At 37.6% G+C, this 15,039-nt stretch overlaps 1 pseudogene; it reads left to right on the top strand.

The window, feature by feature from the left end:
• Window positions 1-6,237: 6,237 nt before the first annotated feature.
• LOC149231002 (receptor-like protein kinase THESEUS 1 pseudogene) lies at window positions 6,238-8,421 on the top strand (annotated as a pseudogene).
• Window positions 8,422-15,039: the final 6,618 nt, after the last annotated feature.

Genomic DNA, 15,039 nt, shown 5'->3' with positions numbered 1-15,039 from the left:
AGAATATCGCACTATTTGCTCATTTACCATATGTATATCATATGCTATAAACACTTCAAAAGATGGCCAACCAGCCACTTTAAGATCAATTAATGAATAAATGTTATGCAAAAGAGCGTTTGATTATCGATTGAATGTGGGGTCACCGCCATTAACCACAGGATTTAAGATTACAGGGTTCCATTAAAAACACCCAGGCATAGAAAACTCATGAAATACACGTAGAGAAGAATATGAAAACCTGATTCAATGGAATGGAATGTGTTCGTTCTCCATGTAATCAATTGACTAACTTTATACCTCACACCTTGTTCCAAACACCCCCACGGCGTATGACATGCCAAGTCACATGCATTTTGTGTTGTAAAGTAAACCTATGTTGCACGTAATGACAAAGCAAATCAATGTGAAGGATGTATTGACGTACTCATCCTGTGTATTACGAAATAACAAAAACTCTTATGTAACCTGCCACTATATTATTGTAAATATTAGTATGTTTTCATATTATATTTGGTTAATTATTATTTAAACCACCTTCCAGTCGACATCAGACTTTAAGACGTCAATGGATCTGTGGATCATTTTGTGTGACGAACTGGTTGCGAACTAATATTCTTTCGAGCCATTTGACCATCCACGTGTTACCATTACCATTGTGAACGAATTCACAACATTGTAATTTTAGTCATTTCGTATTTCACATAATGATATTATGGTTTATTTACTTCTAATGTTTATAATTATAACTAGCATGGGCACCAGATGTTGCAAAGGAAACGACGTAAGGCATAAATTGAAGAAAGCAAATAGAGCAAAAAAATACTTTGATAAAGAATAAGAATATATCGAACACTCAAATCAATGCCCCATTAACTGGTACCACTTAGTAGACATTCCATACAAAATGGGTATATGATCCAAGAACATTGGTGCATAAGAAAGCCAATTAGTCAGGTAACATAAGTATAAATGGTTTCATAAATTAAAATCCACAAGTCTATCAAATCTTTCTTACCCATTTAAGATATAGAAGCTATCTTGTTTAGCCATTTAAAATATAGAAGCTTCGAAACCATTGTATATGAGCTATTGTCAAAGGACTGCCCTTGTCCTCAGAAGCATTACCACTAGTACCAAGGAGATCAGGACCTTCAAGCTGCCGAACCCCATGTATTTCATTGCATGATCTTAATGATTTCATTTGGTTATGTAAAAGCCCCATGTACTTCACTGCTTGATCATTATGTAAAAGGTTACACCTTCTCTGCAAATTTAGAGTTGAAAATTTAAAGGCTATCATCATATTTTGGTCTTCAATGCTGATTGGCATGCCATGAATCTGTGGGTTTTTTTGGGAGTTATCGAGGCGGCCTTGCCCAATTTTTTGTTTGAAATCCCGTTAGTATTTTTTGTTGGGGTTTCTGTTTTTTTTTTTGCTGGTGCGCCCTTTGGGGTTTCTTGGCCGGCCTGCGTGTTCTGCTCACTTGTTGGCCTCTTAGCCATTTTTTTGATTCGTTGTGAGACATTAAATGTTCAGCCTAACTAATGTTTTTAACATAGCACGTTCCCATGAATAAATTTACGAGGTGGTTGTTTTTTTTTCTCAGGAAAAATAAATTAATTTAAAAAAAAAATTAATGCATTCATTTGATATATATATATAGATATTATTATAATGTTTTGTAATTATAATAATCATAATTTAATTTTAAAATTATGATTAAGTTAGTAATCAAATTACTAACTTTTATATATATATATATATAAAATAATGTTTTGTAGTTATAATAATTATAATTTAATTTTAAAATTATGGTTATGATATGTATAGACTTTTTGGTTTGTGAAATAAATATATTCCTTTGTGTAAGATTTGGTTACAAAAGTTTATAAAAATATAAGAATATAAGTGTTTTTCATTTTAGATTGAAATATATAACCTCTTAAAAGATACATATTCTTAAACTACTAGTATTTTTTTGATAAATAATTAATTATTAATTTAATTTATAAAATTTAAATTAATTAATCATATAAATTTGATGGGTATTTGATGCCCATCAAAGTATTTGATAATGTTCAAATCTTATCGAGAAAAACTGAGAATGCAAATTAATTGTTAAAAACATCCAAACTGGATTTAGTTTTCACAACCTATATAATCCCTGAGTCCTGGTATATTCGGCTGCCGACCACCATTACGAGGTGCCAGAGACTTTTCAGATCCCGTGATGGTAAGAGCAAGTCTAAGGAATATGTCATTTTGCTTCATCAGTGGCAGGGCCTGTTGTGTTGTCTTTCCCAATACTTTCCCATATAGTGCGATGGCAAGGCTTTCCATCATGGCACTGGTGCTAGCTGAATTTGACAGAATGGAGAGGAGAAGAAGCAAGTGGCCGTCTGTTCTTCAAATATTGCCTTCTTCATGTGAGATCCCATCTGCATAAAAATATCCCATCATATTTTAAGAGCATATTCCTTTATACATGATATTTAACCAGAACAGAGTGTTTTTTGAACGATCCAAAAGCTCACTAAAACATTTGTACATATTGGAAAAAAAAAATTTGCCCCAAAAATGGATGTTCTCTATCTATCAACAAACAGGGTAAAATGAATGTTCTCTATCTATCAACAAACAGGGTTATATCAAGAAATAAAATTAAAATGATTTAAAGAGAAATCATCATTTCTATTTCTCTGCTTTTCTAGAAGGCTCCAGACTGCAACAAAATTTAATTTAACAAACAAAAGGAAGCATATTTTAGAGTGGTCATACTTTTCATTCGAAAATCCTCTGAGGCTTTACCTGAAGCTCTGAATAGAGAGATAACTGTTGTATAAAAGAAAAATTAAACTCCACTATTTTCTATCTCCTGATAAATTTGTCTACTATGAGTTTAACTATTTTTTAATGAGGTGACTTTTTAATTGCTTCACCAAAATCTGATGATACGATTTTTGGTGAGATCACAATGTTTCATTGTATTTTTTAGTACAAAAATGGATTCAATGTCCTGAAAAATCCCTTAAACATTTGGATTGTGCAAATTCAACAACTTAAAGCTAAAATTTCCCCTATTTCTAATCAGAAACTATGGTTTTAACAATTTCTACTCATATTTTGGGCAAAATCAACCAAAAAAAAAAAATCAAAAGTGGTGTCATTAAACAACTGTGTTAATGCATTATCAGGTGACACCTTATCTCTAATTTTATCAGTACAAGTAAGATATTTAATATCACAATGTAGGGTTTGATTAATCTATTTCTGTACAAAATAAACCAGGTGAATATACTAAGTGAATACTTGGACGATGTAACTCTCCTTTTTTGTAATTATATAAGCCAGCATTTTCTCAAGTTCAATCGATCCTGTCAAACACCTAAACTGATTGTATTTTCAATGAACATGGAGTAGACTGACCTGTGTCACAAGGGCATAAAGTGGAAGTGTGATGTAACTACATAGAAACTGCACAGCAACCCTAGACACAAACACAAGCAACCCAAGGTAATCCTTATCAGATGATGATGGTATTGTCACCTAATTTACCTGAAATTTATATACGGAAGAGTGACACATTTAAATATTCAAATTACAGAATGTGTCACCCTCAAGGTGGACAATGAAGGCTGGGTTTAATAAGGAAATTAAAGACTCAGTACAAACTGAGAGATAAGGTTCCATTTTTGCTGATGTCGTTTGACATTGAAAGTTTTGGGCCGAAAAGAATTCTGAGTAGACTTAGAAAGCTTCAAAACCGCGTGAGTCTTCCAAAAAGACTTTTCCATAAATTCAGGGCTGCAAAACCTTTTTCATGCTGGTTCTTACATTCATTCTGATCTTGCATACTGTTTTTAAACATATCAATATTTATTGTATGCATACATTGCTTTTAGTCCATGAAAAAATAATTGCAGTCCTACTCTGCTTTCATTTGCAAAGCCATCATTCCAGGACTTGATGTAATGGCCATTTGATGATGTGGTAGAAAGTTAGAAGAGCAGTGTTGACACTGTAGGTAGTGGTTATATGCGCTGGTTATAATGGACAAATCTCACAATAATGGTCTTGTATTTCTATAACTCTGTTCTTGACATATTTAGGAACCTGCAGTTTCATGGCAATCTCCAAATTATTCTCTAGAATAGAGGTGAACTGAAGTCCATCTTTCTATATTCTAAAGAAGGAGGTCCTATCCCAGCTCGGTCAGGGGGTGACGGCATCAGTTCAATGGTCAGGGTGGAAATCTGGGCAGAGTTATAGGCTCTTGGAATTGCCTGGAGGTGCAGAGGAAGAAAGAGACACAAAGAGAATCCTATAATTTGGGTGCAGAGAAAAGAGAGAACCACACAATTGGGCTGCAGAGAAAGAAGTGAAGGAAATGGCAGTCATTGTGTGCATTTGTGTGTTGTTTTTATAAAATGAATGTTCTCTATCTATCAACAAACAGGGTAAAATAAATGTTCTCTATCTATCAACAAACAGGGTTATATCAAGAAATAAAATTAAAATGATTTAAAGAGAAATCATCATTTCTATTTCTCTGCTTTTCTAGAAGGCTCCAGACTGCAACAAAATTTAATTTAACAAACAAAAGGAAGCATATTTTAGAGTGGTCATACTTTTCATTCGAAAATCCTCTGAGGCTTTACCTGAAGCTCTGAATAGAGAGATAACTGCTGTACAAAAGAAAAATTAAACTCCACTGTTTTCTATCTCCTGATAAATTTGTCTACTATGAGTTTAACTATTTTTTAATGAGGCGATTTTTTAACCGTTTCACCGAAATCTGATGATACGATTTTTGGTGAGATCACAATGTTTCATTGTATTTTTTAGTACAAAAATGGATTCAATGTCCTGAAAAATCCCTTAAACATTTGGATTGTGCAAATTCAACAACTTAAAGCTAAAATTTCCCCTATTTCTAATAAAAAACTATGGTTTTAACAATTTCTACTCATATTTTGGGCAAAATCAACCAAAAAAAAATCAAAAGTGGTGTCATTAAACAACTGTGTTAATGCATTATTAGGTGACACCTTATCTCTAATTTTATCAGTACAAGTAAGATATTTAATATCACAATGTAGGGTTTGATTAATCTATTTTTGTACAAAATAAACCAAGTGAATATACTAAGTGAATACTTGGACGATGTAACTCTCCTTTTTTGTAATTATATAAGCCAGCATTTTCTCAAGTTCAATCGATCCTGTCAAACACCTAAACTGATTGTATTTTCAATGAACATGGAGTAGACTGACCTGTGTCACAAGGGCATAAAGTGGAAGTGTGATGTAACTACATAGAAACTGCACAGCAACCCTAGACACAAACACAAGCAACCCAAGGTAATCCTTATCAGATGATAATGGTATTGTCACCTAATTTACCTGAAATTTATATATGGAAGAGTGACACATTTAAATATTCAAATTACAGAATGTGTCACCCTCAAGGTGGACAATGAAGGCTGGGTTTAATAAGGAAATTAAAGACTTAGTACAAACTGAGAGATAAGGTTCCATTTTTGCTGATGTCATTTGACATTGAAAGTTTTGGGCCGAAAAGAATTCTGAGTAGACTTAGAAAGCTTCAAAACTGCGTGAGTCTTCCAAAAATACTTTTCCATAAATTCAGGGCTGCAAAACCTTTTTCATGCTGGTTCTTACATTCATTCTGATCTTGCATACTATTTTTAAACATATCAATATTTATTGTATGCATACATTGCTTTTAGTCCATGAAAAAATAATTACAGTCCTACTCTGCTTTCATTTGCAAGCCATCATTCCAGGACTTGATGTAATGGCCATTTGATGATGTGGTAGAAAGTTATAAGAGCAGTGTTGACATTGTAGGTAGTGGTTATATGCGCTGGTTATAATGGACAAATCTCACAATAATGGTCTTGTATTTCTACAACTCTGTTCTTGACATATTTAAGTACCTGCAGTTTCATGACAATATCCAAATTATTCTCTAGAATAGAGGTGAACTGAAGTGCATCTTTCTAGATTCTAAAGAAGGAGGTCCTATCCCAGCTCGGTCAGGGGGTGACGGCATCAGTTCAATGGTCAGGGTGGAAATCTGGGCAGAGTTATAGGCTCTTGGAATTGCCTGGAGGTGCAGAGGAAGAAAGAGACACAAAGAGAATCCTATAATTTGGGTGCAGAGAAAAGAGAGAACCACACAATTGGGCTGCAGAGAAAGAAGTGAAGGAAATGGCAGTCATTGTGTGCATTTGTATGTTGTTTTTATTGTCATTTTATCAGAATGGGGTTTCAACTTCACAGGATAACTACCTTATAGACTGTGGATCAAAAAGTAACACAACAGTGGGTGGACGGATCTTCACTGCAGATACCCCCTCCTCATATATGTCAATTGCCACGAATGAAGGCATCTTTGCTAACACTACAAATTCCAATCTACAGGTTCCTTCTGGTATCTATTTGACAGCTAGAGTATTTACTCAGAAGTCATCCTATACCTTCAGTATTGGGCACTAGGGTAGACACTGGGTACGTTTACATTTCTTTCCATTCTCTTATCAAATGTACAATCTTACAAGTGCCATATTTTCAGTAGCCACCCAAGACTTTGGTCTATTGTACAATTTCCAAATCCAGAATAGTTCAATTGTGATGAAGGAATATCTCATCAATGTAAATGAACAAACATTGGTCCTGACATTTATTCCCTCCAATAATTCCTTTGCGTTTGTCAATGCCATTGAAGTTGTTTCTGTGCCGAACACTCTTGTTTCAGACACAGCTCAAGCTGTGCCCCTGCCTAATACTTACAGTGGTCTATCTGAGCATGCTTTTGAAACAATTTACAGACTTAATATGGGAGGACCATTAATTACCCCTGACAATGACACCCTTGGGAGATTTTGGGATCCTGATACAAGCTTCTTAGCTTCAAAATCGCTTGCCCAAAATTTCAGCATCCTGACCAACAATATTGTGTACCACCAAGGACTAGTTACTAATGAAACCGCTCCCAATATTGTATATGCTACTGCTGAGGAGATGGCTGCAGCCAATGTCACAAACCCAACTTTCAACATTTCTTGGTTGTTTACTGTGGATCCAGATTACCAATACTTCATTCAGATGCATTTCTGCAATATTGTGAGCAAAGCATTGAACGAGTTATACTTCAATGTATATATTAACAATGATAATGTGATGGGCGGTAATTTTGATATATCAGCTGCAACACAAAATAACTTGGCAGCAGCTTATTACAGCGATTTTGTAGTACTTAATACATCTACTAGATCGAAAAATCTTGCTGTCAAAGTAGGACCTACAATAAATATGGCAAGTGTTCTCCCCAACACCATATTAAATGGGCTGGAGATTATGAAGATGAGAAACTCTAACAAAAGTCTGGATGGACCTTTCCCACAGAACAGTTCTATCAGATCAAACAGGAATAGCAAAGTTGGTCTAATAGTTGGATCCGTTGTAGGATTTTTTGTTGCTCTTGGGCTATTAATGGTGATCTACTTCTTCTGTTGTCGTAGATCTCAAAAACTCTCTACTAAACCCTGGTTGCCTCTTCCACTACATGGAGGGCATTCTGAAACTAAAGGACGCAAGGGAAGCAAAGTGTCAGCTGGGAGTCCTGCTTCTCCTGGACCTTCAAGTCTAGGCCGGCATTTCACATTTTCAGAGATAGAAGAAGCTACCAAAAACTTTGATGAGAGTTTGGTTCTGGGTGTAGGTGGGTTTGGTAAAGTGTTCACAGGGATGCTTGCAGATGGAACCATAGTGGCTGTAAAACGGGGAAATCGAAGCTCTGCACAAGGCATGGCAGAATTTCGGACTGAAATTGAAATGTTGTCTAAGTTTCGCCACCGTCATCTGGTTTCTCTTATTGGCTATTGTGAGGAGCATTCTGAGATGATTTTGGTTTATGAGTACATGGCCAATGGACGTCTTAGGAAACACTTGTATGGATCAGATCTTCCTCCTTTGTCATGGAAACAGAGACTTGATATATGCATAGGGGCCGCTGGGGGTCTTCATTACCTTCACACAGGAGCAGAGCAGGGAATCATTCACCGTGATGTAAAGACAACCAACATTTTGTTGGATGAAAATTTTGTGGCCAAGGTGGCAGACTTCGGGATTTCAAAGATTGGACCTGCTCTGGATCAAACCCATGTGAGTACTGCTGTCAAAGGTAGCTTTGGGTATCTTGACCCTGAGTACTTCAGAAGGCAGCAATTGACAGAAAAATCCGATGTCTATTCCTTTGGAGTAGTGCTTATGGAGTTACTGTGTGCACGGACGAAAATGTTTTGGACCAGGGGATTTGGGAAGACTTATATGGGCATTCTCCCTAGCAGTGGCGAAGAAATCGCAGTAGCAGTGGCCAAGAAATCGCAGTGAAATGCATAACGAAAGTGTTCATGTAGGGAATGATAGGGTTATGTTAGGATATTCTGACACATAGGAAATAGTTAAGTACAACTTGGTCTAGTTTAGAGTTAGGTATAGAGTTAGGTAAAGTGTGTTTCTTTACCGTTGTACATATTGTAACTTACAATCCGACGGTCACGATATGTAGTGATCCGACGGTTCATTCTCTCCTCGGTATTACCGACACTTGATCCGTGGCTTGACACCCGATTGGTCCATGAGTTCTATTTAAAGCGCATGGAGGGTCATTGTTCGGGTAATCCGTGCATGAGAGAAGCTTATGTAAATTTTCATTCTTTGATTAATAAATTGCCTGTAGTAGCCACGTTGGCGCAGGCTGTGGATTGTTTCCCTCTTTGAGGGTTTTAACCACGTCAAAAATATTGGTGTATTGATCTGTGATCTGGTTGTGAGCGGTGTCCTTTTGGTGTTCTTTCTGAGGAACTTACCCTGGAAATTCCTACATGGTATCAGAGCTATTTGAGGGCCGCGTCCGTTGGTGATCCAAATCTGAAGCCGGTAGAACTGCATGCGGCTGTCGTTTCCTAGATCTGCTGTTTCTAACTGCTTTCGGGCTGACAGGACTGCTCTGTTGCATTCGGAGCATCTGTTCCAGTGAGGAACCCCTTTCGTTTCACGCGAAAAGGTTTCCGGTAGCCCTAGCTGCGTCATTTTTCAGATCGGGAGGTATAGAGTGTTTTTGTAGTTTACTGTTATTTTCTCTCTGCTTATTTCAGTTTCGGTTTATTTACCCTTTTTTTTTAACCGGATCTATACCTTTCATTTCTGCGTATGCTCTTTGCCCTGCGACTCTGTGCGATCTGGGCAAATCAGAAACAGAAAGGAAGGATTTTTCTCATGCGTATGCTCTTTTCCCTGCACCTTAGTGTGATCTCGGAAAATCAAAAACATTGAGAAAAATATTTAGTTTTTTGGCTAAAGCTAACTTTGAGATTTTTTTTAAAAATATCTATTTTTTTTTGCTAAAGCTAACTTTGAGACGCAAGGTTCGTTTTTTCTTTGCATATTCGTGTTGGGTTTTGTGTTTTGTGTTTTGTATGGAAAAAGAGCTTTCTCAAGGCAAGCATGCAAACCGAGCCCCCCCCCCCCCGCTCTCTCTCTCTCTCTCTCTCTCTCTCAAATTTTTTGTATAGATCAATTTGTTCAAAGCTATTTTAAGAGAGTAGAGGTCTTGGGTTCAAGTCTCCATTTTGTGGGGGCGGATTTTTTTTCATTCGCGCACTTTGCCGGCAACTTCAACAATTTTTTTTTCAAAAAGCCATAACTTCTTCATCCGGAAGCCTTTTTCAGAGCCGTTTTTTTTAAAATAGCCTAATTTTTCGAGATCTATCCATTGGAACACTTAATTTCAGCATCTTCAGCTTCAGTTTTTTTTTAAAATGGAAAGTCCATGCCAAGTCATTCTTGACAGCACTAACTACTTCCAATGGATAGCCTACATGGAAGATTTACTTAGAAGTAAAGGTCTCTACAGAATAGCCACAGACCAAGAGAAGAAACCAAAAGATGAAGACAAGGCTACAAAATGGGAAAATAGACAAGATCAAGCACGTGGTTTGATAGGGATGTCTATTTCTCCTGATCTTAGATTCCATATTGCAGAACTTGAGACTCCTCATGAAGCATTGGAAAAAATCGCTAAAGTTTTTGGGATTAAAAATGAAATTAGAGCCCATCAACTTGAAAATGAGTTTCTTACTTTGGATCCTAATAATTTTTCTTGCATTGAAGATTTCTTGTCCAAATTCAAGACCCTTAGATATCTCTTGGAAGGTGTTAAGGTTAAGAAAGAAGATGGTAACCTTATTTATTCCATCCTTACTAAGTTGGGACCAGCCTACTCTGTATTTGTTTCCACTTTCCATTCTACAAGGGAAGCTTTCATTTGTCAAGGAAAAGACTACAAGGCCCCTTCCTTTGACTCCTTTTGTGATTCCTTAATAAGAGAACAAGAAAAACTCTTACACCTTGGTCTTCTTAATCTTGGAAACTCTTCCACGAAAGCGTTAGCCGCCCAGCAGCAACCAAATTCAAAGAATCTTAAGAAGTCATATCATCAAAAAAATGGTCCTAAACCAACTCAGCCTCAAAATGAAAGATCATTTCAGCAAAATGATAAGACCAATAAAAACAAATGGAAGAAGACTGATAGACATTGTAACTTTTGTAATCGAGATGGCCACTTAGAATCTAAATGTTTTAAGAAGATGGAAGCCTTGGAAGCTGCAATGAAGAAACATAACATCCATGTGGAGCCTACTTCAACTTCAACTTCCGGAATGGCACTTTCTGCATGTCGTTGTCAATCATCTCAGTCTGGTTATGCATTAAATGTATCTTCTTCCTCTCCTTCTCATGAGTGGCTCATTGATTCTGGAGCCTCTTATCACATGGCCAAAAACCAAGCCATGTTTTCTTCTTTAAATGATTGTAACACCAAAAATATATATGTTGGTGATGATAGATCTCTTAATGTTGTCAGGACTGGAACTGTTCATCTAGACAATGGTCAGTTTAATGATGTATTATGTGTTCCAACCTTATCCTGCAACCTTCTATCTGTATATCAGATAACTCATTCAGGTGAAGGTAAAATTGTTGAATTTTCACCTCATGATGTTGTAATCAAGGATCTAAGAGATCCTAAACAGATTCTAGCTATTGGTATTGCTGATGATTCCACAAGGTTGTATAAGTTTCACAACTTTGGGTCATCAAATCTTCCCTCAGTATTTGTTGCTCATAATGATGAAGTGAGCAAACTTTGGCATGAGCGATTTGGTCACTTAAACTATCGCTCCCTTCAGCATCTATGTAAATAAAATATGGTGACAGGTCTTCCTATGGTATCTTGCAGAGATGGTGTTTGTTCCAGATGTGTACTCGAAAAACACCATCGGGACAGTTTTGAAAAACGTGCCTCTTGGCACGCCTCAGCCCCTCTACAGCTTGTGCACAGTGATTTATGTGGTCCTCTTCCTGTTGCTTCATTCTCTGGCTGCAAGTATTTCTTAACTTTCATTGATGATTTCTCCAGACGCACTTGGGTATACTTCTTAAAACTCAAGAGCGAAGTATTTAACACATTTTTGGCCTTCAAAGCCTTTGTTGAAAAACAATCTGGACATCAAATTCTTAAGCTAAGAACTGATAATGGTGGAGAATATGTTAAAAACACATTCATCAACTTTTGCACCGAAAATGGAATTCAAATGCAACATACTGTTCCATACACTCCACAACAAAATGGTGTAGCTGAAAGAAAAAATCGCACCTTAAAGGAAATGGCTAATTGTATGCTGCAATCTAAAGGACTCAGTCTTAGTTTTTGGGCCGAAGCAATTAATTGTGCAAATTATATAATCAATCGCACTCCTACTAAGGTTCTAGAGAATATCACTCCAGAAGAAGCTTGGAGTTCCATTAAACCAGATGTAAGTCACTTTCGTGTTTTTGGAGGTGAAGCATGGGCCCATATTCCAGATGAAAAGCATAAAGCTTTAGAACCTAAGAGTGAGAAATGTACTTTTGTTGGATATTCTGAAGATGTAAAAGGTTATAGACTTATTCCATTTAAGTCCAAAAATGTTATCATTAGAAGAGATGTAAAATTTGATGAAAATAAATCGGCCTGCGAGCCTAGTCCGGCGGATGTGCCACCTCTTCCTATCTCTTCTACTTTTGAAAACATTTCTTCTTCAGATGATGAAAGTGAGGATGATAATCCTCCCCCACCTTCTCAGGATCCTCAACTTCCAAGATGGGTCCGTGCTACTCGGGATGCAGCAGGTGATCTTGCTGGTGATCCTACAGATCAGCGACGTACACGTTCTCAGTTTGAAAGAGCCTCTTCTTTACTGGCTCAAGCTCCAGTAAATCATGATCCTGACACTTTTGCAGAAGCTTCAGGCCATCCACATTGGGAAGCAGCTATGAATGAAGAATATCATTCATTGTTGGAAAATGATACATGGGATCTTGTTCCTCTACCAAAGGGACGCAAACTTGTTAGATGTAAATGGGTTTACAGAACCAAGTATGGACCAGATGGGAAAGTTGATAAACATAAAGCTCGTCTTGTTGCTAAGGGTTTTTCACAGGTTGAAGGCATTGACTACACTGAAACCTTCTCCCCTGTTGCCAAAATGAACTCTATCTGCCTTGTTCTTTCCCTTGCTGCCTCTTTAAAATGGGAAGTCCATCAGATGGATGTTAAATCTGCCTTCTTGCATGGGGACTTGCAGGAAGAAATCTATATGGAACAACCCATTGGCTTCATACAAACAGACTCCAGCCTTGTTTGTCGACTTAAGAAATCCCTTTATGGTCTCAAGCAAGCTCCTCGGGCTTGGTATGCCAAAATGGATAGCTTTCTATTAGAATCTGGCTTTTATAGGTGTTATTCTGACAATACTGTCTACACCAAGAAAGTGGGCAACTCTCTTATCATCCTTGTTCTTTATGTTGATGATCTTATTCTTACTGGTAGTGATCCTAACCTTATAAACCATGTGAAGTCCAGCCTTAAAAAGAAATTTGAAATGACAGACTTAGGACACTTACACTATTTTCTCGGTCTTCAAGTCTTACAATCCAAGGAGGGTATTTTCCTTTCCCAGTCCAAGTATGCTTGTGATATTCTTCGTCATTTTCACATGGAAGACTGTAAGCCAGCCCCTTCTCCCTTTCAGTTTGGATTCAAACTTTCAGTCTCCTGTACTTCTCCTGAAGTTGATGCTACCTTATACCGTCAACTTGTAGGAAAACTCTTGTATTTAACCCATACTCGTCCTGACCTTTCCTTTGTTGTTGGCCTTGTTGCTCGTTTTATGCAAAACCCCCGTGAAAGTCATTGGAAAGCAGCTAAAAGAATACTTCGTTATGTTCGAGGTACAGTACAGTTTGGGATTCATTACAGTGCCAAAGCAGCTCCTCTATTAGTCGGTTTCACTGATTCTGATTGGGCTGGTGACCCTGATGATCGAAAGTCTACTGCCGGTTATGTCTTCACTCTTGGTTCAGGACCTATTACATGGGCTTGTAAGAAACAGGCTGCCATTTCTCTTTCGTCAGTAGAAGCAGAGTATCGTGGTGCCTTTGAAGCTAGTAAGGAAGCCTTGTGGCTTCGTCAGATCCTATCAGAGTTTGGCTTTGAGCAGCAGCATCCAACCACACTTTGGTGTGATAATCAAAGTGCCATTCAGCTATGCAAAGATCCAGTCCAGCATCAGCGCAGCAAACACATTGAACTACACATGCACTTCATCAGAAAGCTCATTCATGACCATGTTCTTGAAGTGCAATATTGTTCAACAGATGATCAGGTTGCAGACATCTTCACAAAGGCTCTCACAGAGGCGAAGTTCACTAAACTTCGATATATGCTTGGAGTTCAGGAAGTTGTCACTAAGGGGGGATAGGCTCTAGTGCCTCCTTCCTTCTCCTATTGTGTCATATTTGTAAATCCTTCAATCCTATCCCAAGTTGTTCTTAAGGGGGGATGTTAGGATATTCCGACACATAGGAAATAGTTAAGTACAACTTGGTCTAGTTTAGAGTTAGGTATAGAGTTAGGTAAAGTGTGTTTCTTTACCGTTGTACATATTGTAACTTACAATCCGACGGTCACGATATGTAGTGATCCGACGGTTCATTCTCTCATCGGTATTACCGACACTTGATCCGTGGCTTGACACCCAATTGGTCCATGAGTTCTATTTAAAGCGCATGGAGGGTCATTGTTCGAGTAATCCGTGTATGAGAGAAGCTTATGTAAATTTTCATTCTTTGATTAATAAATTGCCTGTAGTAGCCACGTTGGCGTAGGCTGTGGACTATTTCCCTCTTTGAGGGTTTTAACCACGTCAAAAATACTGGTGTATTGATCTGTGATTTGGTTGTGAGCGGTGTCCTTTTGGTGTTCTTTCTGAGGAACTTACCCTGTAAATTCCTACAGGTTAGTGGGACGCATGTAGCACTGGAGCTCGATTCAGCTGAGCGGATGAAACTATTCGACCCGATGCCAAATGAAACGCCCAAACCGTTTGGGCAACCCCTTTGAATCAACGATCAATGGCTGAAATTGTTGCAATCGTCTAACATATAATCGTGTGGCTTACAAGATGATAGGTAGGCAGAGAGGGGAGTTGATTTCAGAGGGAAACGCCTTACGGCGTAACTAGTCCAAGACAAAAAAAAATGACAGACATAGAATAAAATGAGTACATAAGTGAAATCCCCATCTCACTAAGTACCTAGAAAGATAAGTGTAAAAACAAGGCACCCTAAGTAAATAAATAAGACTGGCTGGCATGGATCCATTTTAACCCTAGATCTATGAAGCACTGAGAGGGATCAAATCCCTTCAGATGCAAACCTTGAGTTTTTGTATTATTGAAAGGTTTGCACATTGAGAAATTTGATTCCCCCTTAAAGGTCGATAGATCCAAGGTTGGGATGGATCTATGCAAGTGTAGAGGCGGCTTACAACTCAGAGACAGCAGAAAACTTAGCAAATAAACAAGGAGGAAAATATACTAAATTTCACCCAAAAAAAAAATCCCTTTT

This window comes from Pinus tabuliformis, chromosome J (assembly GCF_031772625.1).
Source record: "Pinus tabuliformis cultivar Carrire ecotype Pingquan chromosome J, CPIR1, whole genome shotgun sequence".
Taxonomy (NCBI): domain Eukaryota; kingdom Viridiplantae; phylum Streptophyta; class Pinopsida; order Pinales; family Pinaceae; genus Pinus; species Pinus tabuliformis.
This window is presented reverse-complemented; position numbering and strand designations above follow the sequence as displayed.